We start from the raw sequence: 15618 nt of genomic DNA on the forward strand, positions 1-15618 counted from the left end.
CTGAAAACGGAGACCTTGAAATTGGAGATCATCCGATCATCCTTCACATTTTATGGTCGGAACAAAAATCAAATCTTGTACTTTTATCTATGCAAAATAAGTTGAATACGACTATAAAAACATGCCACGCATGTTCATTCACGACATTCGTGCATCATAAACGTTGTTCTTCAATAGATTATGACTCAAGCTACCCAATGACTCGTGATCCTACAAGCCAATTTATTTACTTGGAGACATGTTTATGTTCCATTTTTGATAACCTTTACTGCTTGCAAACGTAAGAACTCCAACCTTCTAATTCAACTCGGAAAATCTGTTTGAAAACACAGGCATCAAAATCTTCGATGTTATTTCAAAATTTCGCCGAAAATTGTTCATTACAAAGACAAAATTTGTATGAAATAGAAAACAAATATTTTAACCTGCTCTGAAAAATCTTTAAAACCACAGACATCAAAATCTTCGATATATTGTTTCAAAATTTTCTCGAAAATTGTTCATTCCAAAGACAAAATATATGAAAAAGAAAACAAATATTACAACTTTTCTCTGAAAAACTGAGAACGAGCTTCAAAAATTTAGCTTCCAGGCTTTTTACGAAAAAACCATTTTAAAACAAGGATAGCCGGTTAGTGTGCAAGTAGCACAGAATGTTGCGACCATAGTCTTTAGAAAACTACGGTTAAGAACGTTTTTTTCCCCAATTAGTGAAGTTTTTTCTGCTTGGTGTGATAAATGGATCTGACGTAAAAATATAATTTAGGCATATTAAACAGTCATAGTAATGTAGGCAAAAAAAACTAAAACACACCAGAATACAAATTTCCTCCCTATTTTCAAGGGTCTGAACAATTATTTAAAAAATGAATCGATAACTAAGACTACGAAATCTCAAAGATGAAAACACGAGTCCAAAAACATGAAATAATTTTTCAATTAATTTTCCTTCCAAAATTTACTGAGCCCACAATACAATCTGCGTAGTCTTCTTTGTAATTACGACACTTCACTGAATGAAATAGGTATTGCTTTTAAAAATGTATTCAAAAGAAAACGGAAATTGCCCCGACAAAATTTGAAAAAATACAAATCCGAAAAGATTGAAAGTTTTTGGTAGGTAATATGAACCAATTTACCATATCAATGCTGTTTTATGACCGTTTTATACCTGCCTCTGAACACTTATTACAGAATTTCAAGAAAAGTTGGAGACAACAATCTAATTCGTGATGACAAGTACATCCTTCTCACAAAAGAAATAACAAAACGCAAGAAGATATTCCTAATCATGAAGGTCTTTTAATCAAGTTTTCGTAACTATAAGGAAAACAATAATATAACTGTGGAATCCGCATAAATCCACGTGGCGTTGTGGCGCATCGACAGTGATGGTCATTTCAAAAAAATAAAGATGGTTGCTTTAAAAATTCTGATAATTTTCCTGCAATACGACCACCAATATGATTATTTAGCAGCGGAAAACAAAACTGCAAAACAGCGTATGCACGGAATAAAACAGAAGCCCGAAAAACAACTGGTTGGAAAATTAGTTGAGAAATGAAGATAAGAAATGAAGATGATACACAGAGGCGAAGCCGAGCTTCGCACCACTTGCGATACAATACAAAACAGCCACTAAAAAAAGAAATACCGATATCTATCAAAATGACTAAAACAAGTATCAAAAACTCACACCATGACAAAAGAAGGTAAAAATAGAATCAGAAGAAAACTTACCAGGCTGTAGACAAGCCGAAAATACATGAAAGGAAACTTAAAACCTGAAGGCGAAAAAATTCAAAAAAACTTAAAAACAAAAAAGTGTCTATTCCCCCATTCCCCTCAAAACACGCAAGCACACAAAAAAAATTTTCTCTCATCAAACGAAAAATATGAGGGCAATAAGCGAAAATAAAATAGGTCGAGACTTATCAAACAGAGAAAAAAGGAAAAACAGTCCCATCCCCTTCATTACACAAAGGTACACGTTTTTTTTAAATAAAGGACGCAACATGAGGACAATAAGCCGAAACAATATAAGCCGAAATTTATTTAACCGAGAAAAGAAAAAAATGAAATTAAAAAAAAACAAGTTGGTAAAATTACAACCAAACTAAATTTCAAATATGACGGATATTCAAAATGTTAACGTGCCCAAAATATGCCTGTTGCTGAAAACGGAGACCTTGAAATTGGAGATCATCCGGGAAAAAAGTCTAGTATCCGATTGCAATACCCTTGCTTATCGCAATGGTAAAAATATAGATTTAAAGGTGCGGCCGAGACTCGAAGTAATGATAAGTGCGCTTTAACTATTTACAAAAAGTCAAAGCGGAGCTTCACATCACAGACAAAAGCGTCGCGAGAAATTCGACAAGTCGAGAAAGTCGAATAAGCTAAAAGTCACAAAACCGACCAAAAATTGAAACAAAAATTACCAAAAAAAAACATTTAACAGCTTAAACCTAGTATTCTATCAACATTCACCAATCGGTAATAAAGCCTACAGCAATTGGCTTAACGACCATTGTCCCAAAATGATGTCCTTAAAAACTGGGTAATGAAAAATCAAAACTCAGTCTTCCTTGGCGTGAAAATATCCTTGCCAAAAAATGACGCAACATAGGGCTAGTAAGCCGATATAACACATGCCGAAACTTTTTAAGCGGCTTGAACAACAGCAAACGGAATGGAAAAATTACATAAAATTGGAGTTGGCAATTGTATCAGCAAGATGAATAACAGTATTCAAATTTGACTGGTACTTAAAATGCTAACATGCGAAAAAAATATGTGATTTCGAAAATAAGTCGATTATCATTCTCAACCACGCCAGAGCTGAAGAAATGAGGCCATTAAACGAATCTGCTCACGCGAAAAAAAAGTCAAGCACTCTATTGCAAAACACTTGTTCGCGCAAGTTTAAAAACTGAATTTAGCATTTTTGACTAATTTGACCACTGTACTGAAAGTTTCTTAATGGAAAAAAGCCCTTTAGCAATAATCTTGCTACTCTGAAGGGTAATTATTTCAATAGCGAAAGTACAAATATCATCTAAAAAATCAAACATCAAACAAAAATTTTAGACTAGTGAAAAATAAGCGCAAATTGAAATTTTTACGCTCCAAAGTACCTATTTTACATGGCCATTTTCGAATAGGTTTACTATTTTTTTTAAATTGATACATCGAGCGAGAGCAAAATGATCGGAGGTACTAGAGGATACGAAAATTTCAATACGAAGGCTTGAAAAAATTCCACGGTGGAAAATGCCGGATTTCAATTTAAGTAACAAAAGCAATATTGTCAGAAACTACTGAGTATAGGGAAGTTGTTATACTGAACGGCTAAATTTACTGTTAAGGAAGTTTCACATCGCATGAACAATTTTCTTACTCCGCTCATTCAAGATGAAATTCAATCAGCAGGAAAAAATATAACTGCACATGCTGAAAACTGGCATTTTCACACAGAAAAAGCTGGTGTCCTTGAAACCGAGTGTTGATACTTGGATATATGATACCTGATATCATTCGCTCCCGGTCTATGTAATAACTTTGCTATTTACCAAGTGAATCTGGTCTGAAGTGATCGTTGAAAATAGGCATTTAAAAGAGTACAAACCTAACATTGCGTTTAATTTGTCCTTTTGTATATCTATGATTTACAATTCTCTTTATTTTGATTTACACTAAATTCCTCGCATAAGATATGGAAAAACTAAAAAAAGAGCACAATGACACCAAAACCATATGATCATTCTTTCAAAATATTATGTTTACAGTAATAATTATCTTTCATCAAGTTCCCATTCTACTCAACTGAACGTGGAGTTCAACAATCTTCGTTTTTCCAAGCTGCTTTAAACATTAAATCCTTCATATTCGAAACTCGTCAATTTGCACTCACGTTGTGGTGAAGAGAATTGGGCAGTTTCGTGTATTGTCTTGGAATAGATACTAAGGTGACTGCAATATAACACCTTCCGCAGTCGGTGATTGCTAGTAGCGAAAAACTTATTTAGCAAAGCTTCCAATGAGCTCCGTAGAAATGCTTATTATCCTTTTCAGCTCTATAATTCTCAATCGTGATGGCTTATTTCGATTATCTAGTAAATTTAGTTAGGTGATAGCTATTTATACTGCTCAGTTTGATTGGGTAGTTGAGACTATGGTGAGTTTTGTTGCAATCTGCTCAAGTTCTTCCAATTAAAACTTCAGAGGTAACGATGTTGGATTGAGCTCGCAATCGTAGACAAGAAAGTGTCGACGAAGAAAAAACTGTTACGAAGAAAAAATATTGCAAGAGACAAGTGCGTGCGTTTTGAGGATGATACTGTTTCGTCGGATGATACAGTTTGGATGACTCTATTTATACTACACTCGTTGAGTAAGTGTCGTCCAAGCATAACTCATATCTCTGGACAATTTAAACCTCATAGTTTGACTGGATAAAACTGCGATCTTTCGTAGTAAATGTTTTTTTTAATTATTTTCGAAAGAACTCAGCTTGAGGATAAAACATCACTCCTGAATTTAGGGTAGAAAACATGAAAGAACGACGGAAAAACAATTTGATCGGAGAAACCAGTTCTTTTCACCCTTACGAAGCACTCTCATCGCTGACTCTGCATTGTCGTCAGTCAAAATCTCCGCTCATTACGCGCCCCATTACGCGAATCAATTTCTGCTCTCAATGCAGCCTCACGAATCATTCAATTTTTCCACAAAGCACCCTCGTGAATTACTGTCATCGTCTACTAAGCACTCTAGCGAGCCAACTCTCGTTGCATCCAATGAAATTTTTTCGTAGTTTACCGCGCAATCTTGCGATTTCAATTTTATTTGAAAAATTTACTAGCATCACGTTTTTTCCGCGAATGACTCTCCCTTTTCTCAGCAGCACTCACAAACCAATTAGTTCGTTCACTAGACAGCCTCGACAAAACGTCCTTGGTGTCTCGCGAGCTCGCGATCATTTTTCTGCTACCTCGTGAATCCATTAACCATGAATCGTTTTTTACTCTCTTAACTCAATATCAAATCTCTTTGCTGACTTTGCGTCCTCGGGGATATTTCTCCCTTTCACCACGCAAGCTCGTGGCTCGATTTCTTTCACAGCGCACGCTAAGCATGTTCTTTCTCCTTCACGCTAAGCATGTTCTGGAGTCAGAATACTCACGCATTTCGCACGCTTGCGAACCAATTTACTCGCGTATCACTTGAATCACCACGCACCCTCCCGCTCTCCTGAAAAAAAAACTGCACTCTCTCAGACTGCACACTCAGTTTCTTCTTACGCATTCTCGCAAATCGAGTTAATCGTTTTGACACTTGCGAATCAGTTTCTTTGAGCACAAAAACAGGTAGACACTTCGCAATGAGATGCTCCAAGAAAATTTCAGCATATCTAAGGAAAATCACGACTTGTGGCATGATGAAGGACGAATTGTTTCATTTAAAAAAATGATGGCTCACTCAGTTTGTGCTGAAAAAGCCACCCGGTCACTTGTAACAAAAACGGAATAGATTATTTTGTGTCCTAATTGATGTTTCGCTATCGGCCGTGGAAGCGAGCACCGTCTCCTAAAAACAATGGAATAGATTCAATAATGGTCTTGTCGATGTTTCGAAATCGGTGGTGCCATGCGATATCGGTCTTGGAAGCGAGCACCGTCTGTTAAAAACAATGAAATAGATTCAATTATGGTCCTGTCGATGTTTGGTAATCGGTGGTGCCATGCGCTATCGGTCTTGGAAGCGAGCACCGTCTGTTAAAAACAATGAAATAGATTCAATTATGGTCTTGTCGATGTTTGGCAATCGGTGTTGCCCTCCGCTATCGACCTTGGAAGCGAGCACCATCTGTTAAGAACAATGAAATAGATTCAATTGTGGCCTTGTCGATGTTTGGCAATCAGTGGTGCCATGCTCTGGTAAATTAAATTGAATGGATTATTAGTATGTCCTTGTCGACGTTTGGCTTTTGTCGTTGAAATTACATAGTTTCATTGTTGGTCTGGCATCTGCAGTCGATAATATTACTTGTTATCAAAAGGAACGCAAACCTTCCATATAACTTTTTTTCGAATAGTCCCTACTGCATGAGTTTCATGGCACTAACATGTTCTAACTTGAAGACTGACTATTGCACGAGAAAGCCGCTCAGTTAATCATAAGGAACAATGATCCAACATTGGATTTTCGCACAAAACGAACAGCATTACCAAATATGTCATTGTAAATAGTTCGATATCTCTAGGAGCAATATATATTCATGATAAGCAAGAAAACAATCATGTTGAGACGAACTAGAAAATGCTTCTAAATAATTCTCAAAACATTACGCGGACTTGAAAATTTTCCGATGAATATAATCATAACGCAAGCAACGAGTCGTATAAATTTCTTAAGGAAGAATTATAAATAATTCAAGTTCTTTGATGTTACAGGATAACAATTATAACAAGGATAACAATTATAACAGGATAACAAAAAATAACAAAATTAACAATTATATGGATAAGGGAATATATGATGACCATACGTGGAAATAAAAACTATACGTCTGTTCATCTCGTCTACAGCTTAGGAGCAGCTAAAAAAAATGAAAAGGAAATGTGGAACAAAAAACATGGCATATATAAAAATCTATCCCACTGCTTTTAATACTTGAAAGGCACAGAGCCTGAGGGGAGCGTAAGTAAAATAAAAATCCACATGCGCCAAAGCAATTATATAGGCTAAGTTAATTCAAACATTCTCTTCATCTGAAAAACGAAAACAGCAAATTGAAGATGGGAAAAGAGTAATGAACGCAAGTAAACATAAAAAACACTAACTTTCTTGAAAAGTTCTCAACTTTCGAGTTGCAAACAAAAAACTTTGCATTTCTAGAATAAATTATGATTGGCGCTTTTTTGATGAGATGAACCCATCTAGAGAAAACTGGATCAATAGGTGAAGTTTTTATTCCGCTGGAAATCTAAACATAGCCAATCTAAGATTGGAAAAGAGTTTTTTTTTATTATTTCTTTTTTTTCTTTTTTCCTTTTCTTTTTTAAAAATCTTTTTAAGGGTAATCAGAAGGTCAAAAGTATCATAGTAACCGAGGTTACAGTCAGGAGTCCCTTCATCACATAGTCCAGTCAAAATCCTTGGAATTTTCTAGATATGGAAGTGATAATGAAGAAATTTTTGCTAAAAAGTAAATTTCAAACGTTTTCGCAACTATGTGCATCGTCAGGATTTTTACAATAAACTACTCTAAATGACGATAAAACATCAATTTACAAATGTTATTTACAATAAATCACATACAATTTGGTTCTAAACCATCATGATAAAAAATTAGCCAATCACAGTTGACCTCTAAATTACTATTAAGATTAAAATACTTTTAACCTCTAAAATGAATTAAACATTTTAAAATTAATTTGTCTGGAAGTTTCTGAGTCATAATTTCGATTTAGACATGTACGTTTTGAATAAAAAACCAAAAATATTTTGGGACTAAATTTTCAGTGTTAACTCCCTGCTCCTAAACTCATCGCGCGTGTTCAAGCCCGGTTTCTCTTTCCTGATATGTATTGCCTCTAGTGTTAGCAATTTTGTTTGGTTGTTTGACCTATCTATAATTTCCCAACTAAGATCTGCGCTATTTCCCTCAAGTTGGCATTGCTGAAGGTGGAGGCCTACCGGTGAGTCTGCTTTCCTATGTTCCTCAATTCTAGTGGTCAAATGTCGAACAGTTTGTCCGACATAGGTGGAAGTGCATCCACTACATGACAGTTTATAAACCACTCTTGACTTGAGGTCATTAGAAAATGCTGACTTCAGTGATGGTAAACATGATTGTAGTTTTCTTGTGGTGAAAACCACTTGAACGTTCGTTAATTTTCGTAACCTGTTAGCAAAATATTGGCTCTGGTTACCTCTATATTGCACCATCAGCATTGGGGGCTTTTCATCCTTTGGTGATTGAACTGACAAACCCCTGTCACTATCCAGGGGCTTGCCTTTACCCTCGATGATCTTGCACAAGGCGTCTGAAGCCACCTTTGCGGACCAATTTTCAGGGTACTGATTTGTCAGCCATTGCGCCCTATTAGTTTCCATAGCCTTATCAAATTGCTCCCAGCTAGATGTACTCCTAAAAACCCTGTGTACAGTGCCTTGGATAACACTACGCTTATACTGAGTTGGGGCGCAGCTTCTATAGTTCAGTATAGTCCCTGTATCTGTTGGTTTTTGATACCAACTGCAAGTTACACGCCTATCCTGCGATATATTTATGTTCAAATCCAGGAACGGCAAATTCCCCTCCGAATTAGTTTTCTCTAGAGTGAACTGCAAATTTGGATGAAGAGAATTGGCGGCATCGAGAAGACAACTCGGCTCCCCTCTGACTGTTCTAACAATGTCATCCACATACCTGAGGAACAATTTCACCTGGGGAGTATCCTTCTCCTTGTTCTTAGCTCGGCAGCAGCTTTCACAGTACCAGACTATCTCGGTTATTGATGCGTATACGTCATCGGATATTTTTCCGCATTTTAGATGATACCAGTTTCGGCAACTCTCGCATTCAACCCCCTTTGATCTATATGTGACTTTCCTGCTGCAACATGGGCACAAGCCGTTTTTGTCATTAATTTGCTGTACCCCCGTTCCCACCGGTATTTGTTGTCGTAGAGCAAATTCGTATTCTTTCAGCCATAAGTTTGCCAGAATTACAGCGAGGGACGCTCCCATTGCTAAACCATCAACTTGTACATACCATGAATCATTACACTTGAAATATACTTTGCTGACCGCCATATTCAAAAGCCTTTTCATGGTTGCTCTTTGAATTTCAGGAGGAGACTCCTGGCTGTACAGCTTCTGTAAAGCAATTTCAATTGCCTCCTTCAGGGGAACGTTGGTGTACAAACTTTTCACATCAAGAGATATTATGGTTTCATCCGGATCTAGAGCAATGTTTTCTATTTTTTCTCTAGCCTCTTTAGTATTGGTTTCTATATTTGCTCCATCGATGTTGTCAAAAAACTTCGCAAGCATTTTGTTAAGATTCTCATACGAGCTGCCGGGAAGTGATAGTACAGGTCGTAGGGGTGTCTCATCCTTGTGTACCTTAGCTAAACCGTACAAACGGGCGGGTTGCCCCCCTGTTGATCGTATCTTAGAATATAACTGATCACTTATCTCGTCTCTTTTGTTCATGGCTAGTAACTCTTTGTTAAGTTCTTTCTGATAATGATAAAAGAAGATGACAAGTGTTTAAGTCCTTTTCAATTAAAATCGATACGGGTTACGTTTCTTCAATAAGAACACGCAACTCGACAGGAGAAATTATAATATACAAGTGTTACAAATAAAAAAATTTCGTCGAAAGTTATTTTGTCATTTATTGTTCCGAGTACGCAAGCGGCGTTCGCATATTGCCAGGGAGATTCTCTGTTTTAAAAAGCTGCCTGCTCTGGGTTCCTCAGTGCATATGCTTAGGTTCTTACAAAGCTTGCTCAAAAAAAATTATGTGCTGGGGCCGGCAGCGCCCTGAATTTCAAATGCTAGCGGTTGAAAGAGATATCCATCATTTACATGATCTTTATACTTGTCAGTTTTTCGCTCTTCCGCTTCAGCGGCAGCCGTACCAGGGTTACAAACAGACCCGGCATTAATCCTACAAGGAGCTAAGGAACCTACTACTGTTACATCCCACAGAAGCTGTTTACCAACAGCCAATGGAACGAGCGTCAAACCTGATCGGTCCTGTAGAGTTGTCGTGGTTCTAAAACAGACGGAATATGAGTAGAATATAAACTCTGCTTTATAAGGGCATTCAGGTTTGAATGCCTAGAGAATCTCCCTGCACTTTTGAGGCAAGAAGGACCATGCCAACCATCCTCGGTAACGTTTTTTCCGCACACGCATTTATGCCGTTTGCAAATTTTTGAGCCTAATCTCGAAGTCCTTTCGCAATTCTGAGTTGTTGGTTCGACAGTTTTGACCCTAAATTTTTGCACGGGATGACTTTCAACCATTGGGAGCCAAATCTATCTAGGAACGCGTTGAATCTTTTTACGTCCGTTGGTTCGAGTCGTAAAATCAAGTTAGCAATTTCGCTGTCAAAAATTGGCTCCGTCCAAATTTTTTTGGATTTCATTTTCCGGAGCCATTTCAATTTTTCCAAGTACAAACTACCGTTTAAGCGCATCATCATAGGTTCCATCCACATGCTCCAAACCAAAGATTTTGCTCAAGGCATCTTTTGCTCCTACTGCTGAGGCTAAGAAAGCGGGTAAAGCGAGTAGACGAGCGGAAGAAACGTCCAAGCCACCTTTGGCTGCCGGGAGAATTGCTTGTAAAAACTGGTTATCATCCATTTTCACGTTAGTGACCTTGCATAACGAATTTCTTAGAAACTTGTCGTAGTGTTCTAAAAAATTGTTTTGCAAAAAACAAGGGCTCGTACGCAAAAAATATAGGAGTTTTGGCATGGTAAAGCAATTTTCAGGAGGTAAAAACCATAATGGGCGTCTAGTTTGTCAATGACATCCGAGATTTTTTCAAGCTCCTTAATTTTTACCTCGAGCAGTTTTGTTCGGCAAAGTTCGCCGATTGGAGATCCTAAAATGAGGAGTTCTTCTTTTGTTTTTGTTTTTATTTTGGGGCATATTTTTCGAAATTGTGTTAAAATTAAATTATACTGTGTACTAGTAGTCGGTCTCAAAAAACAAAAATCGCACTTCTCAGTCTTTAAGCTCCGGCCGTAAGTTTGTTCCGATTTCAGAATGTTTTTAAGGTCCCGGAGTACTACCTTATAGTAGTCGGCTAAGTTTCCATCATCTAAATACCAGATGTTAATTTTCGACTCCAACTGTTTGACTAGTGTATGAATTGTTCCCGCAAAAAGGGGTGGGGCTTCAGGATCACCTTGCTGAGTTCCGTCTTCTGACATTATGGCAAGCTTCCGTAAAAAAGGTAACTAGGTTTACCATACGCGCAATGGATGTAACTATACAATTCGGGGCGATTTGAATACACATGATTCAGCATTGTTTCTCTATTTAGAGAGTTAAAGGCATTCTTAAAATCTAGTTTTAAAAAAAGAGTGCATTTTGGATTGTTGACGGGTTCAATTAGGTTTCGAAACGAGTGCGCAGCTATTTCTGCTCCTCGTTTGGTACCGCATCCTACCTGTACGTTTCCGAAAAAATTTTGTCGCTCGGAGAGGGCGTTGCTTCCAGCGCATTTAGACGCGATACGTCTCAGCGTGTTGCTTATGGCAATCGGTCTCAACCCTCCGTCTATCTTTATCAGGGCGATAAGCTTTGCGCCAAAAAAGAAAGGTCTTAGGTGTTTGGGTATTTTGCCATCTCCAATGATGTTTATCAGCTTAGTAAGCGATTTCAGAAAAATAAGTCCTGCACTGCCATTCGACTTACTAACAAGATCTTCAAAAATTTGAGGAACTATTTTATCAGGACCTGCTTTGTATAGGCCGAAATCGGTTACGAAAAAATTATCCAACGTTTCTGGATTTGGAGCTGCAAATTTGGCTCGCTGAGGGTGCCTAGACAACAGTTTTTGATAGTTATCAGTTGAAAAAGAGCAATTTTGTCATTCGAAGCAGCAAGCCTTATTCCTCCCTTTACATTTCCTTTATCGAGCTTACTACTTATTAGCTTTATTCTCTGCTCGAGGTCACTCAGAGGCGGGCTTGAAACTTGGGGATGGGGTTTTGGAAGTGACACGTCAACTGCTCGAATTTTTTTATTTATGAAAGAGCTCATGCTTGTGGTCTGTTTGCGTCCACTTCTTTTCGGTTACTCCAAAAAAAACAAGAACAAGGTTAAAAAACCAAGGGAACGCGCGAGTCTTTTGGTACACTCTTGAGTACTCGGACATTTAAAATGGCTGTATTAACATAATTGTCTAGCACTAAATCATTACATATTGTTGCTTTATTAACAGATTTTACATCAACGCATAAAGGACACTGAAACCATTGGGTTTTCACACAACTGATATGATACCAACTAGAACAACAATCACATCTAATACAATTTATCAGTCCTGATGGTTTTAAGCAGTCTTTGCTTGTACACTCTTTGTTGTTTTTCCTCATCTTGACGCAGCATAAAGTTTAAAAAAAGGATTTTGACTGGACTTTAGGGGACTAAACTAACCCATGATAAGCGGTTAGTGGGGATTTTATAAATCAGCAAATAACAAAAATAAAAGACAATTAAATTAATTTAAATTTTAAAATCGAATTATAAAAATCAAAAACAAGGAACAATCTCACCCGAGCTCAGTAGATCCAGCGGTGCACCACCAGACTCTTCAAGCCAGTTCCAGTTTCCCATCTCCCCACAGAAAGCCACTTAACAGACCTGTCTCTAAAATCCCTCAGAGGGCGCTCCACAAACAGGCACAAACATAACAAATCTATTTAATAAGTTTATCACAACAATTAGGCTAAAAGGAGATCCTTAATTACTTGCAAAGAGTAATAATGCAAGTAAACACAGAGAAAAAAACTCACTTTCTTGAACAGATCTCAACTTCCAAATTTCAAAAAAAAAACTAGATGCCCTTTAAGCTCTTTGAATTTCTTGAATAATGTATGATTGGCGCATTTTTGATAACATGAACCCAATTGGAGAAAACTGGATCAATAGGTGAAATTTTTTTTCCGCTGAAAACCTAAACAAAGATAACCGAAGATTGGAAGAGAGTAATGAATGCAAGTGAAAAAATATAAAAATCACTGACTTTCCTGAAAAGATCTGAACTGTCAAACTTCAAACAAAAAAGATGCAATTTAAGCTTTTTGAATTTTTAGAAAAATTTATGATTGGCGCATTTTTGAAAACATAAACCCAACTAAATAAAACTGGATCAATAGGTGAAGTTTTTATTCCGCTGGAAGCCTAAAATTAGCCAATCGCAGATTAGAAAAGAGTTATGTACGCAAGTTAACATTAAAAAAACTGTGACTTTCTTGGAAAAATCTCAATTTTCAAATTTCAAACAAAAAATAGATGCCCTTTAAGCTCTTTGATTTTCTAGAAAAATTTATGAATGGCGCAGTTTTGGTAACTTGAACCAAACTAGAGAAAACTGGATCAATAGGTGAAGTTTTTATTCCGCTGGAAGCCCAAACATTGCCAATCAAAGAATGAAAAAGAGTAATGAACTCAAATAAACATAATAAAACATTGACTTTCTTGAAAAGACCTCAACTTTCGAATTTCAAAGAAAAAAAAGATGCTCTTTAAGTTCTTTGAATTTTTATGATAATAATATGATTGGCGCATTTTTTTTCAACATAAACCCAACTAGAGAAATTTATGACTGGCGCATTTTTGATAACATAAACCCAACTAGATAAAACCGGATCAATAGGTGAAGTTTTCATTCAGCTGGAAGCCTAAAAATAGCCAATCGCAGATTGGAAAAGAGTAATGTACGCAAGTTAACATAAAAAAAAACAGTGAACTTCTTGAAAAAATCTCAATTTTCAAATTTCAAAACAAAAAAAAGATGCCCTTTAAGCTCTTTGATTTTCTAGAAAAATTTATGAATGGCGCAGTTTTGGTAACTTGAACCAAACTAGAGAAAACTGGATCAATAGGTGATGTTTTTATTCCGCTGGAAGCCCAAACATTGCCAATCAAAGAATGAAAAAGAGTAATGAACACAAATAAACATAATAAAACATTGACTTTCTTGAAAAGACCTCTACTTTCGAATTTCAAAGAAAAAAAAGATGCTCTTTAAGCTCTTTGAATTTTTATGATAATAATATGATTGGCGCATTTTTTTTCAACATAAACCCAACTAGAGAAATTTATGACTGGCGCATTTTTGATAACATAAACCCAACTAGATAAAACCGGATCAATAGGTGAAGTTTTCATTCAGCTGGAAGCCTAAAAATAGCCAATCGCAGATTGGAAAAGAGTAATGTACGCAAGTTAACATTAAAAAAAAACAGTGAACTTCTTGAAAAAATCTCAATTTTCAAATTTCAAACAAAAAATAGATGCTCATTAAGCTCTTTGAATTTCTACGATAATAATATGATTGGCGCATTGTTTTCAACATAAACCCAACTAGAGAAATTTATGACTGGCGCATTTTTGATAACATAAACCCAACTAGATAAAACCGGATCAATAGGTGAAGTTTTCATTCAGCTGGAAGCCTAAAAATAGCCAATCGCAGATTGGAAAAGAGTAAGGTACGCAAACTAACATAAAAAAAACAGTGACTTTCTTGCAAAAATCTCAATTTTCAAATTCAAACAAAAAATAGATGCCCTTTAAGTTCTTTAATTTTCTAGAAAAATTTATGATTGGCGCAATGTTGACAACATAAACCCAACTAGGGAAAACTGGATCAGTAGGTGAAATTTTCATTCCGCTAAAGCCTAAACATAGCCAATCGAAGATTGGGAATAAAAAATGTACGCAAGTAAACATAAACAAACAGTGACTTTCTTGGAAAAATCTCAATTTTCAAATTTTAAACAAAAAATAGATGCCTTTTAAGCTTTTTGATTTTCTAAAAAAATTTATGAATGGCGTTTTTTTTTTGATAATATGAACCGAACTAGAGAAAACTGGATCAATAGGTGAAGTTTTCATTCCGCTGGAAGCCTAAACATAGCCAATCAAAGATTGGGAATGAGTAATGTACGCAACTAAGCATAAAAAAACAGTGACTTCCTTGGAAAAATCTCAATTTCCGAATTTCAAACAAAAAATAGATGCCCTTTAAGCTTTTTGATTTTCTGGAAAAAAATATGAATGGCGCTTTTTTGATAAAATGAACAAACTAGAGAAAAATGGATCGATAGGTGAAGTTTTCATTCCGCTGGAAGCCTAAACATAGCCAATCGAAGATTGGGAATGAGTAATGTACGCAAGTAAACATAATAAACAGTGACTTTCTTGGAAAAATCTCAATTTCCGAATTTCAAACAAAAAATAGATGCCCTTTAAGCTCTTTGATTTTCTAGAAAAATTTATGAATGGCGCATTGTTGATAACATAAACCCAACTAGAGAAAACTGCATCAATAGGTGAAGTTTTCCTTCGCTGGAAGCCTAAACATAGCCAATTGAAGATTGGAAAAGAGTAATGTACGCAAGTAAACATAAGAAAAATTTTGAACACATGTTAAAAATTTTTTTTTTAACACAAGTAAACATAATAAAACACTGACTTTCTTGAAAAGACCTCAACTTTGGAATTTCAAACAAAAACAAGATGCTCTTTAAGCTCTTTGATTTTCTAAAAAAAATTGATGACTGGCGCGTTTTTGATAACATGAACCGAACTAGAGAAAACTGGATCAATAGGTGAAGTTTTCATTTCGCTGGAAGCCTAAATATAGCCAATCGAAGATTGGGAATGAGTAATGTACGCAAGTAAACATAAAAAAAACAGTGACTTTCCTGGAAAAATCTCAATTTCCGAATTTCAAACAAAAAATAGATGCCCTTTAAGCTTTTTGATTTTCTAGAAAAAATTATGAATGGCGCTTTTTTGATAATATGAACCGAACTAGAGAAAACTGGATCAAAAGGTGAAGTTTTCATTC

The 15618-nt window shown here is 36.1% G+C and overlaps 2 protein-coding genes across 3 annotated transcripts in view; both read right to left on the reverse strand.

Moving 5' to 3' along the window:
• The window catches only part of LOC134846124 (small ribosomal subunit protein mS39-like), a 60602-nt gene extending 48119 nt beyond the window's left edge, over nucleotides 1–12483 (reverse strand). Inside the window, exon 1 of one of the 2 annotated variants that reach the window (XM_063863356.1) lies at nucleotides 12455–12479. The gene's annotated coding sequence lies outside the window, so the exon portion shown is untranslated. Of the gene's footprint in view, nucleotides 1–12454 lie in introns of both variants that reach the window. The other variant, XM_063863365.1, reaches the window with a different exon arrangement.
• Nucleotides 1–12486, reverse strand: part of LOC134846145 (uncharacterized) — a 79239-nt gene extending 66753 nt beyond the window's left edge. The window contains exon 1 of the mRNA XM_063863377.1: nucleotides 12456–12486. The gene's annotated coding sequence lies outside the window, so the exon portion shown is untranslated. The remainder of the gene's footprint in view (nucleotides 1–12455) is intronic.
• Between the last annotated feature and the right edge of the window lie 3132 nt (nucleotides 12487–15618).

This window comes from Symsagittifera roscoffensis, chromosome 1 (assembly GCF_963678635.1).
Source record: "Symsagittifera roscoffensis chromosome 1, txSymRosc1.1, whole genome shotgun sequence".
In the NCBI taxonomy this organism is placed as follows: domain Eukaryota; kingdom Metazoa; phylum Xenacoelomorpha; order Acoela; family Convolutidae; genus Symsagittifera; species Symsagittifera roscoffensis.